Source organism: Aotus nancymaae, unplaced genomic scaffold, assembly GCF_030222135.1.
Source record: "Aotus nancymaae isolate 86718 unplaced genomic scaffold, 86718_ANA_hifiasm-v0.15.2.pri h1tg000108l, whole genome shotgun sequence".
NCBI classification, from domain to species: domain Eukaryota; kingdom Metazoa; phylum Chordata; class Mammalia; order Primates; family Aotidae; genus Aotus; species Aotus nancymaae.
Window position 1 is genome coordinate 29,855,320 of NW_026988523.1, and position 11,010 is coordinate 29,866,329.

Genomic DNA, 11,010 nt, shown 5'->3' on the forward strand with positions numbered 1-11,010 from the left:
TTGTCAGAATAAAAATAGAGTCACTAATGTTAAGAAAATCCTGACAATGCCAGAAGAGGTCATAATGAGAGGGTTTTTATACTTGTATGCCTGAAAATGAAAAAGTCTCTACAAAAAACATACCTTACACAAAGGCCATCACAGTCTTCACACAAAAAAGACTTCTACAAGGACATCTGCCCAGCAACTACTTATTTCACCTCAGACTGGTATCACCCCTGTTATTAATCCTTGTAGCCAAAGATAATTATTTCAAAACAATTGCATAATCCTCCTGATTATTTTCCTTTAAAAACTTTGGTTTCCCTTTATCTCCTTGAATACACACATCATTTACTATGGCATGCGGATTCCCATTGCAATGCTCTATGCCCAAATAAATGTCATTTTCTTTTAGAGAGCCTCTCCTTCTGCCTGTTATTTAGGTTAACATATATCAGGTCTAGATCTTACTATCTTCATAAAATTAAATTTGATTCAAATAGTTTAGCTGAGCATCATCTGCTCTTCCCCTAGAATTTAAGCCACTTACTTATTTACTATCTTATTGTATTGTATTTGTCAGAACTTCCAAAACAACTTCAAATTATAGAGGCTGAGAGATAACAAATGGCCAGATCATATGCAGAATTGAACTTTGACCCATGATATGCAGGACCTTGCCCAGGAGATCAACCCTTTATCTACCATAAACAACTCAGGAAGACAGCCTGCTATAAGTCAGACTTAGAGGAAGCCAGTTTGCTATCTCTTTTTTTTTTTTTTTGAGACCGAGTCTTGCTCTGTCACCAGGCTGGAGTGCAGTGGCACAATCTCGGCTCACTGAAATCTCCACCTCCTGGTTTCAAGTGATTCTTCCGCCTCAGCCTCCCAAGTAGCTGGGACCACAGGCGCGTGCCACCATGCCCGGCTAATTTTTTTGTATTTTTAGTAGAGACGGGGGTTCACCGTGTTGGCCAGGATGGTCTCCATCTCTTGACCTCGTGATCTGCCCATCTTGGCCTCCCAAAGTGCTGGGATTACAGGCGTGAGCCACCACGCCAGGCCTAGCCAGTTTGCTATCTCTCATGACAATCTAGGAAGCTAAAAAATAACGTCTGTAACAATTGGCCTAAAATGGCCAGGACTTGATTAATAACTGACAGCTTCCCAAATTTTAGTTCCCATTTCCAACATAGGACCAACCAAGGAAAGCCAAATATGCATCCCTAACCAATCACATAGGATGCCCCACTTCTGGTTAGCTCACCTACAGCTTCCTCACACCAACAGCCTCCCATCAGGGCACACCTGAAGGCTTTTTTCCTTTCTAAAGCTTTCCCATTTCTCTGCCTGCCTTTGGGTCTCTGCCCAAATGCCAGTGCTGGTGACTGACTCACTGGCTAAAGCAAGCTCTGAATAAACAGGCTTTGCTTCTCTTATTTGGTAGGTCTTTTTTTTTCTTTTCTTTTAAAGACAGTCTTACTCTGTTACCCAGGAGTGCAGTGGTGTGATCTCAGCTCACTATAACCTCTGCCTCCCGGTTCAAGTGATTCTTCTGCCTCAGTCTCCTGAGTAGCTGGGACTACAGGTGCGCGCCACCAGGAGTTCAAGATCAGCCTGGCTAACACGGTGAAACCCCACCTCTACTAAAAATAGAGAGTGGTGGTGGGCACCTATAATCCCAGCTACTTGCGAAGCTGAGGCAGGAGAGTCACTTGAACCAGAGAGGGAGAGTTTGCAGTAAGCCAAGATCACACCACTGCAGACTGGGCAACAAGAGCGAAACTCCATCTCAATAAATAAATAAAAATTTTTTAAATGACAAAAAAATAGAGGAAATATCCCATATGAAAAATGATTAGTATAATTATTATATTTAAAAACTGAGGTCAGGCATGGTGGCTCACGCCTGTAATCCCAGCACTTTGGGAGGCCGAGGTGGGTGGATCACTTGAGGCCAGAAGTTCGTGATCAGCCTGGCCAACATGGCGAAACCAGATCTCTACTAAAAATACAAAAATTAGCCAGGGTGGTGGAATCCCAGCTACCCGGGTGGCTGAGGCACAAGAATCGTTTGAACCCAAAAGGCAGAAGTTGCAGTGAGCCAAGATGGCACCACTGCACTCCAGCCTGGGCAACAAAGCGACACTCTGTCTCAAAAAAAAAAAAAAAAAAAAAAGAAAGTATGTTAATAGAAGAAAGTAATTTACATAGAATCAAAGGAAGCAAGAGTTTGGCAGCATTAGTCTAGTAGTGCTGAATGTACTGCTGCCAAGGTGAGACAAGCTAAACACAACAAATACTAAAATCTCTAGAAAGAATATTCTCGTGTGCATCAGGGTAGGTTCCTCATTACTTGTGAAATACATAAAATGTCCCAAAAGACCATCTAGCACCCTCTCCTCTGAGTCTATGCTCACCTGAGAGGATTCTGATTACGCACTTGGCCTCTCAGTTACCTCTCCTAGAAGGGATACACTAGACCACCTAGCCACATGACTACTGTACTTGAAATCCAGACTGGGCGCGGTGCTCACGACCGTAATCCCAGCACTTTGGGAGGCCAAGGAGGGAGGATCACTTGAGCCCAGAAGTTTGAGACCAGCCTGGGCAACATGATGAGACCCCATCTTTATAAAAATAAAAAGAATAATAAGAAGAAAGCAACTAAATAAAACTCTGTTTAAAAAAAAAAAAAGAAAAGTGGCTAATCCGAATTGAGATGTGCTGTAAGCATAAAATTAATCCCAGATTTGGAAGCCTTTGTATGAAAAAAAATACAAAAAAACTAACAATTTCTTATGTTGATTTCATGTTGAAAGTATAATATTTTGAATATATCGGGTTAATTAAAATATATTTAAATTAATTTTACCCGTTTCTAGGTTTTTAAATATGACTACTAGAAAATTCTAAATATATCTGTGACTTGAATTTTTATTTTATTTTATTTATTTATATTTTTTTGAGACAGAGTCTCACTCTGTCACCCAGGCTGGAGTGCAGTAGTGCCATCTTGGCTCACTGTGATCTCCGCCTCTTGGGTTCAAGCAATTCTTGTGCCTCAGCCACCCAGGTAGCTGGGATTCCACCACCCTGGCTAATTTTTGTATTTTTAGTAGAGATGGGGTTTCACCGTGTTGGCCAGGCTGGTCTCAACTCCTGATCTCAGATGATCCACCTGCCTCAGCCTCCCAAAGTGCTGGGATTATAGGTGTGAGCCACCGCGCCCCACCGACTGGCATTTTTGACAGAATTATATTTCTATTAAAGAGCGCCGATTTAGAACTCTGAATAATTATACCATGGTCAATGTAAGTATACAATCTCCCTGTAAATTAACGAATTGACATCTTGGTTTAGAAATCTGACTTTGGTGAATTTTCATGGCACAAGTCTGTCGCTCACAAATTGATCGATTTTGTATTTACAAAATTAAATAAATCTTCTCCTTCCATAGCCCTACAAAATGAAGGATCAGGCCTTCACTGAAGTGAGCAAATCAAAACTTTGGCATCTTCTGAGCTTTCTGGGCACAAGCTGTCAACTCAGGCATTTCTGTGCCCGCAGTTTTGCTCTTGGTTTATAATCTTGGGTTTAGGCTGTGTTTTTCAAGGGATAGAGTTGGTATCATTCATCTTTGTTTTCCTATCACTTATGTTCCTTAAGCAAAGGTTTTTTAAAAGCTTGTTAAATAAACATTCTACATTTTATGCCTTTGATCATAGCTATAAGACTGCTGGCCTTGAAAAGGATTTGTATATAATTCCCCGTGATTTTTCTCTTAATATGTTAATTGCAAACTGCTTATAAAGATTGAGCACATAAAGACCTGAAAGACAGCAGTTATTTACAGTCATGTAAAATAAAAATGGCAAGTGATATCTAATTAATAGCTAATAACCTAATAATATGGAGTGGAAGCTTGATAACCATTACGGCACACCGTATTTTATTATTAAGGACAGAGCCTTAGAGACAGACCACAGAATTGATATTTCATCATTATGTGATGGCCTACATTATATGACCTCTTGTTTGTCCCTCAATTCCAATAGCAACCTCAAGGCTGATATAGAACAGCAGTGGAAAGGAAAATAGATGACACAAAAAGAAAAGTAGGTTCATCATGGGACGGGTGTAATCTTTGGCCTCATAGCAGAGACCAGATGGCAGTAACTCCTCTCTCAGCAAGTAGCTCCTCAATGTCCTACGGGTGTAAACAACAAATTCACATTATCTTCATCTGCTAATAATTTTTTTAAAAATATTGTGGCAGCATCAAAACAATGCTGAAAATACAGTCCCTCAATATAAGAAGAAAAAAATTTCTGCTAAATATTTAGTCTGTCAAAAGGAAAAGACTTTTCTGAGAAATGCTATTACCCACTAGACAATCTTGGCTTCTTAAAATCCAAGAATATTCTCATCTCTTTTTTTATTTTTTGAGACAGAGTCTCACTCTGTTGCCCTGGCTGGAGTGCAGTGGCGCAATCTTGGCTCGCTGCAACCTTCGCCTCCCCAGTTCAAGTGATTCTCCTGCCTCAGCCTCCTGAGTAGCTGGGACTAGAGGACAGGCATACACCAACACACCTGGCTAATTTTTGTATTTTTTAGTAGAGACAGGGTTTCAGCATATTGGCCAGGCTGGTCTCGAACTCCTGACCTGATGATCCACTCGCCTCGGCCTCCCAAAGTGCTGAGATTGCAGGGGTGAGCCACCGTGCCTGGTCTCTTATTTTTAAATAAAGTAAATGGCCCTAATTTTACCCAATTTTGTGGCTTTCTAAAAGCCAGTGAAAATGTCTGAGAAACTATTGACATTAGTTTTACTGCAGTTAAATATTTGCTAATTTTGCTGGGTGCGGTAGCCCGTGCCTGTAGTCCCAGCTACTCGGGGGGCTGAAGCAGGAGGATGGCTTGAGCCCAGGAGTTCCAGGATATAGTGTGCTATTCTGATCATGTGTCTGCGCTAAGTTCGGCATCAATATGGTGACCTCTTGGGAACAGAGGACCACCAGGTTGCCTAAGCGAGGAGTGAACTGGCCCAGGTTGGAAATGGAGCAGGTCAGAACACCCCTGCCGATCAGTAGCAGGATCAAGACTGTGAATAGCCACTGCTCACCAGCTTGGGCAACAGACCCTGTGTGTCTGTCTGTCTGTCTGTCTGTCTCTCTCTCTCTGTCTAGACAGACAGACAGATAGATAGATAGGGCATATATATTAATTCTATAGAAACATGTAACTGTCCTTTGACATTTTAATAAAAGTTGTGTATACAAGAATTCAAATTTAATTATTCTCTTTTCCTTCCATAGCTTCAAAGACACCTTTCAGTTGCACAAGACAAACTGAGGCAAATATTCTCTGAAAGGTGGCTGATTCCAATAAAACGTATAATTTTTGTATTTTTAGTAGAGACGGGGTTTCACCATGTGGCGACAAGCACCTGTAGTCCCAGCTACTCGGGAGGCTGACAGGACAATCCGCTTCAACCTGGGAGGAGCAGGTTGGAGTGAGCCAAGAGCCACTGCACTCCAGCCTGGCGACAGACAGAGACTTCGTCTCAAAAAAAAAAAAAGTATAATTTGATGACAATTTTTCTTACACAATTTGAGACACTTCTAACAAACTATAATTGTTGTCCTAATTAAAATAAGAAAAATGTTGTTAATCTCACACAGTGACCTTTACAAAATTTCCCTCAATGGAACCATTCTTTCCTTCAGAGAGAGAGGAAAGATAGTGTACATATATACCCAAAAGCTCTTAATCACTTTACACGTGAGCTGTCTGTCATTTTTCAATGGTTTCCCTCTGGGTAAGTTGGTTGCTCCAGTATTTTCCAGAATTGATTCATTCTTAGGTACCAACTAGACCGTTTAATGCAGCAATTCTGGCTTTAAAATAAAAGAAAAATAGTAGTAGGAACAACGTGGAACAGTAGGCTAGCCCCTGGTGACAAGAAGTTAACTAAACAAAGGTCACCCAAGTCGGAACTTGAGCTAGACTGTGCACAAACAAGTGACAGAAGCAAAAGTGGCCTCAGCTCCAAATGCAGCACTTGATAAACCACACTCATGCTCAGCCCTCATTTCCACCTTATGAAAACGTACGTAACTCCACCATTTATAGCTGCTGAGCAGGTGGATGATATTCGTTAATGTGGGGTTTAGAATAATGCAAGATTTGAAATAAAATTAGAAAATAAGGTCAGGGACAGTGGCTCACGCCTCAAATCCCAGCACTTTGGGAGGCCGAGAAGGGAGGATCGCTTAAGCCCAAGAGTTCCAGATCAACCTGGACAACAGAGCATCTGTAGTTAAAAAATAATAATAATAATAATAAAAGCCGAGTGTGGTGGCTCACGCCTGTAATCCCAGCACTTTGGGAGGCCGAGGTGGGCGGATCACGAGGTCAGAAGATCGAGACCATCCTGGCCAACATGGTGAAACCCTGTCTCCACTAAAATACAAAAGAAAAAAAAATAGCCTGGTGTGGTGGCGCGCGCCTGTAGTCTGAGCTACTCGGGAGGCTGAGGCAGGGGAATCGCTTGAGTCCGGGCTGCGGAGGTTGCAGTGAGCCGAGATCGCGCTACCGTCTCAAAAAAAAAAAATTAAGAAAACAAAAGCTTAGTTAATCGTTAACAAGGATTGCAAAATGGAAAAGACAGTAAAGAAAAGGAAGGTCCTAAGGACCCGGCCCACGAGTTTTTGTTCAAGTAACATGGACCTGCCTAGAAGAAGCGACGCGGAAGTAGGATCCAGAGCGCTTTCCACAGGCCTCCAGCGCCCCGCGCATGCGCAGATCTCTGACTTTGACGGTTCTGGTGGGTGCGCGCCCGCCCTAGTTTATCTAAATCACGTGGGGTGGGATCACGTGACGGAGGTTGCGGCATTTCTGGCCCAATCCGAGACGGTTTCGGAAAGCGCCGTTGTAGAGCAATCCGGTAGCCCGGGTCCTTTCCGAGCCTTGACCTCCTCTTTTGCTCCTGACTTTTCGACTCTGCTCTTGAATCTAAAAATTCGCCTTGGAAGAAATTTTTGACTGTGTTCCAGGAATCACATTAGGGACACACTCTAAAGTGATCGGCGCTTTTTATTTTTTGCCTCCATCAACTAAAATAACATTAAAGTCCTGTTGCTCTCTCCCCAAGACGCTAGAATTCTGTTCTATTGCTTGAGATTCCAGAATCGCTGGAAGGCGCCCTGTTGTAAAAATAGCACTCCCCCAAAAAAGAAAGAAACTTTTATCTGTATCTCAGGGGTTGAGTATTGGAGAAATAAAGATGAAACAATTTAGAGGCAAGCGTCCCCGGGACTCTGACAGATAACGAACCTCAAAACGTACCCCCAAAGGTCACTTCGTCAATTTAAGCATTTAAAATCTTCCAATCTGTCTATTCAAGCCTATCAAAAATCTAAAGTAGTGATGCTGAGATAACGTGGTTGGTCCAACCCATTGGAGCGTGAGGGGAAACGGGGCTTAGAGATATTTAATCTTAAAAATGGAGTCCTTTCCTCATTTCCCTGAAATAAGAGAACTGGGTAAAAAGCAAAATGGATGAGGCTGAGTTCTAGATCGCTAATCCTTCAGGTACTGACTGCTACAGCCCAGGAAGCTTGGCAATGGTTCCTGTCACATACCCCAATATACAAGGCTTGGTAAAAATGTGTCTTAGTAAAACTGTCCAATATACTGAAAAAATTTCTCACCCGTAATCCTTTCCAGAAAGATTTAACTAATTCCCCACAGATAAATCCTCCACACTACAGAAATGGGTTTGTTCTTAACTCAGCATATTCTCAGAAAAGTGGCCTGTGGTGGAGCAGAGTGCAACACGGCTCAAAGTGCTGGACTCGCAGGAGCTTCGCTGCACACTTGCAGTGACAGTGACGGCTGCTCCCCTTGGTTTCCTCTGGTGCTGCTATCATTGGTTCTTTAGTAGCTTCAACTGCAGTTCCTTCCATTACACTTACAGATTCTTCTCCGGTCCCCAGAATTCCTTAGTCACAGCTCTATATAAATGGCTTTGGGCCAGGCACGGTGGCTCACGCCTGTAATCCTAGCACTTTGGGAGGCCGAGGCGGGTGGATCACCCGAGGTCAGTAGTTCGAGACCAACCTGACCAACGTGGAGAAACCCCAGTCTCTACTAAAAATACAAAATTCGCCAGGCGTGGTGGCGCATGCCTGTAATCCCAGCTACCTGGGAAGTTGAAGAAGGAGAACCGTTTGAACTCCGGAGGCGGAGGTTGCGGTGAGCCGAGATCGCGCCATTGCACTCCAGCCTGGGCAACAAGAGCGAAACTCTGTCTCAAAAAATAATAATAAAACAAAAATTAAAACAAATGGCTTTGAAAGCCATTGACTACGCTCTTGGTGTCTACTCAGTGCCCAGAGAAATGGACTCTGGGAGAAAATCCCTCCTGTAGCCCCTGTGAGCTAATTCTGGGGAGTGACTCCAACCAGGAAAAGTCACAACCAAAGTGGAAAAGAGAGATCGTAGCCTTCATCATCTGTAAGATGATGCAGTTTATTTAATAGAAAAATAATCAATACGCTGCCATAAAAAATTTTTTTTTCATTTTTTTAATAGGAAAGTCAGAGAAAATAGGCAAGTGTTTCCAGTGTCAGTTACTTCTTGAAGCTAGAACAGGTGGTTTTCACCTGTGTGCCTATTTGGTGGCTTGTGTCAGTATTAACCATCGACATGGATGTGTCCATATTATAAGTGACCAAGTCCAAACAAAAATTAACAAAAATTTGAAATATTTGTAAATATTCGTGAAATAGAAAAGGTCATACCTGCTCTTTATTAATCCGGGTTTAGGGGTTTTTATTTATTTACTTATTTGTTTGTTTGAGACATAGTCTTGCTCTGTTGCCCAGGTTGAAGTGCAGTGGCATGGTCTTAGTTCACTGCAGCCTCTGCCCCACCAGGTTCAAAAGATTCTCCTGCCTCAGCCTCCGGAGTAGCTGGGATTACAGGTGAGTGCTACTACACTTGGCTAATTTTTATATTTTTAGTACAGATGGAGTTTCGTCATGTTGGCCAGGCTGGTCTGGAACTCCTAACTTCAGGAAATCTGCCCGCCTCAGCCTCCCAAAGTGCTGGGATTACAGGTGTGAGCCACTGCACCCAGCCCCAGGGTATTATGGGATAACCCTACTTCAGGGTCTTACTACCCAAAAATGTGACTATATTTTTAAGAAGTCATATATTTTAGGTTGGGTGCAGTGGCTCATGCCTGTAATCCCAGCATTTTGGGAGACAGAGGCGGGCAGGTCACTTCAGGAAAGGAGTTCAAGGACAGCCTAGGCAACACAGTGAAACCCCATCTCGACTTAAAAATATATATATATATATATATATATATATATATATATATATATATATATATATATAAAGTCAAGCGGGGCATGGTAGCTCCTGCCTGTAATCCCAGCTACTCGGGAGGCTGAGGCAAGAGAATCCCTTGAACCGGGGAGGCAGAGGTTGCAGTGAGCCAAGATCACGACACTGCACTCCAGCCTGGGCAACGGAGCAAGACTAGTCTCAAAAAAAAAAAAAAATTCCCTGGCAGTCAACTCATTTTTAATTTCCATTTTGTGGTGTAACCATTCCCTTCAAGTTAGGGTTTGTAACACAAATAACTGCCTCAGATGGAAGTACCCAGGCCAGATTCTCAAGTCTTAGGCTGAATTAGTACATGAAAAAGGCATACAGTAGTAGAATTCTATAATTAAGCAACAGCTGCAGAATATCATTGCATCCAGTACTAGAAACAAGAGAGGGGAAATTCTCAGCAACTGAAAACATGTCACAATCCAAAGCCTCTCTTTAAAATACAGAACAAACTATACTTAAAAATGTTTTCAATCACAATCTCTCACTGAATTGCTTCATTATCTAACATCTTCATCATAAAATTTGTGTGGTTCTATCTACCATGTTCTGTAACCAAGAGGTGAAAGGCTTTGAATTTTTTAAAGATATAAAACACAGGCCGGGCACTGTGGCTCACGCCTGTAATCCCAGCACTTTGGGAGGCCGAGGCGGGTCGATCACGAGGTCAAGAGATCAAGACCATCCTGGTCAACATGGTGAAAGCCCGTCTCTACTAAAAATGCAAAAATTAGCTGGGCATGGTAGCGCGCGCCTGTAGTCCCAGCTACTCGGAAGGCTGAGGCAGGAGAATTGCTTGAACCCAGGAGGCGAAGGTTGCGGTGAGCTGATATCGTGGCATTGCACTCCAGCCTGGGTAACAAGAGCAAAACTCCGTCTCAAAAAAAAAAAAAAAGATATAAAACACGCAAAAAATATATATTAATTTCAGTCAACAATACTTCAGTTATTTTCCATCTCTCAGGAAGCAGAGTTCAATAATTAAAATACATTTTCAATATATATTTTTTTTGAGACGGAGTCTCACCTGTCTCCCAGGATGGAGTGCAGTGGCACAATCTTGGCTCACTGCAACCTTCACCTCTGAGATTCCAGCGGATTCTCAAGCCTCAGCCTCCTGAGTAGCTGGGATTACAAGTGTGCACCACCACACCCTGCTAATTTTGTATTTTTAGTAGAGACGAGGTCTCATCACATTGGTCAGACTGGTCTCGAACTCCTGACCTCACGATCCACCCACCTCGGCCTCCCAAAATGTGGGAATTATAGGCATGAGCCACGGAGCGAGGCCTCAATATCTTTTCAATATTTAACTGTAAAGCAATCATGAAAACATTACTAATTATACTTGTGCCTCAACTTTATAAAATTCCAGTTGTCTACATATGACCATTTTTAAAATCACTTACCATAGGGAAACTAAAAAAAAAAAGACAGCAGAAAAAAACATGCTGTTTCAAGTTTGATTTTGCTCAAGGTAAACATTTAATGTATATTTGTATTTCTATTATCAAGATTCAGAATATAAACATACAGTATAAATGGAGAACTTCAGATTCATTTTAGAAAAAAAACTATTGATATACAATAGTCTTATAATCACTTTAATAAACCACAGAT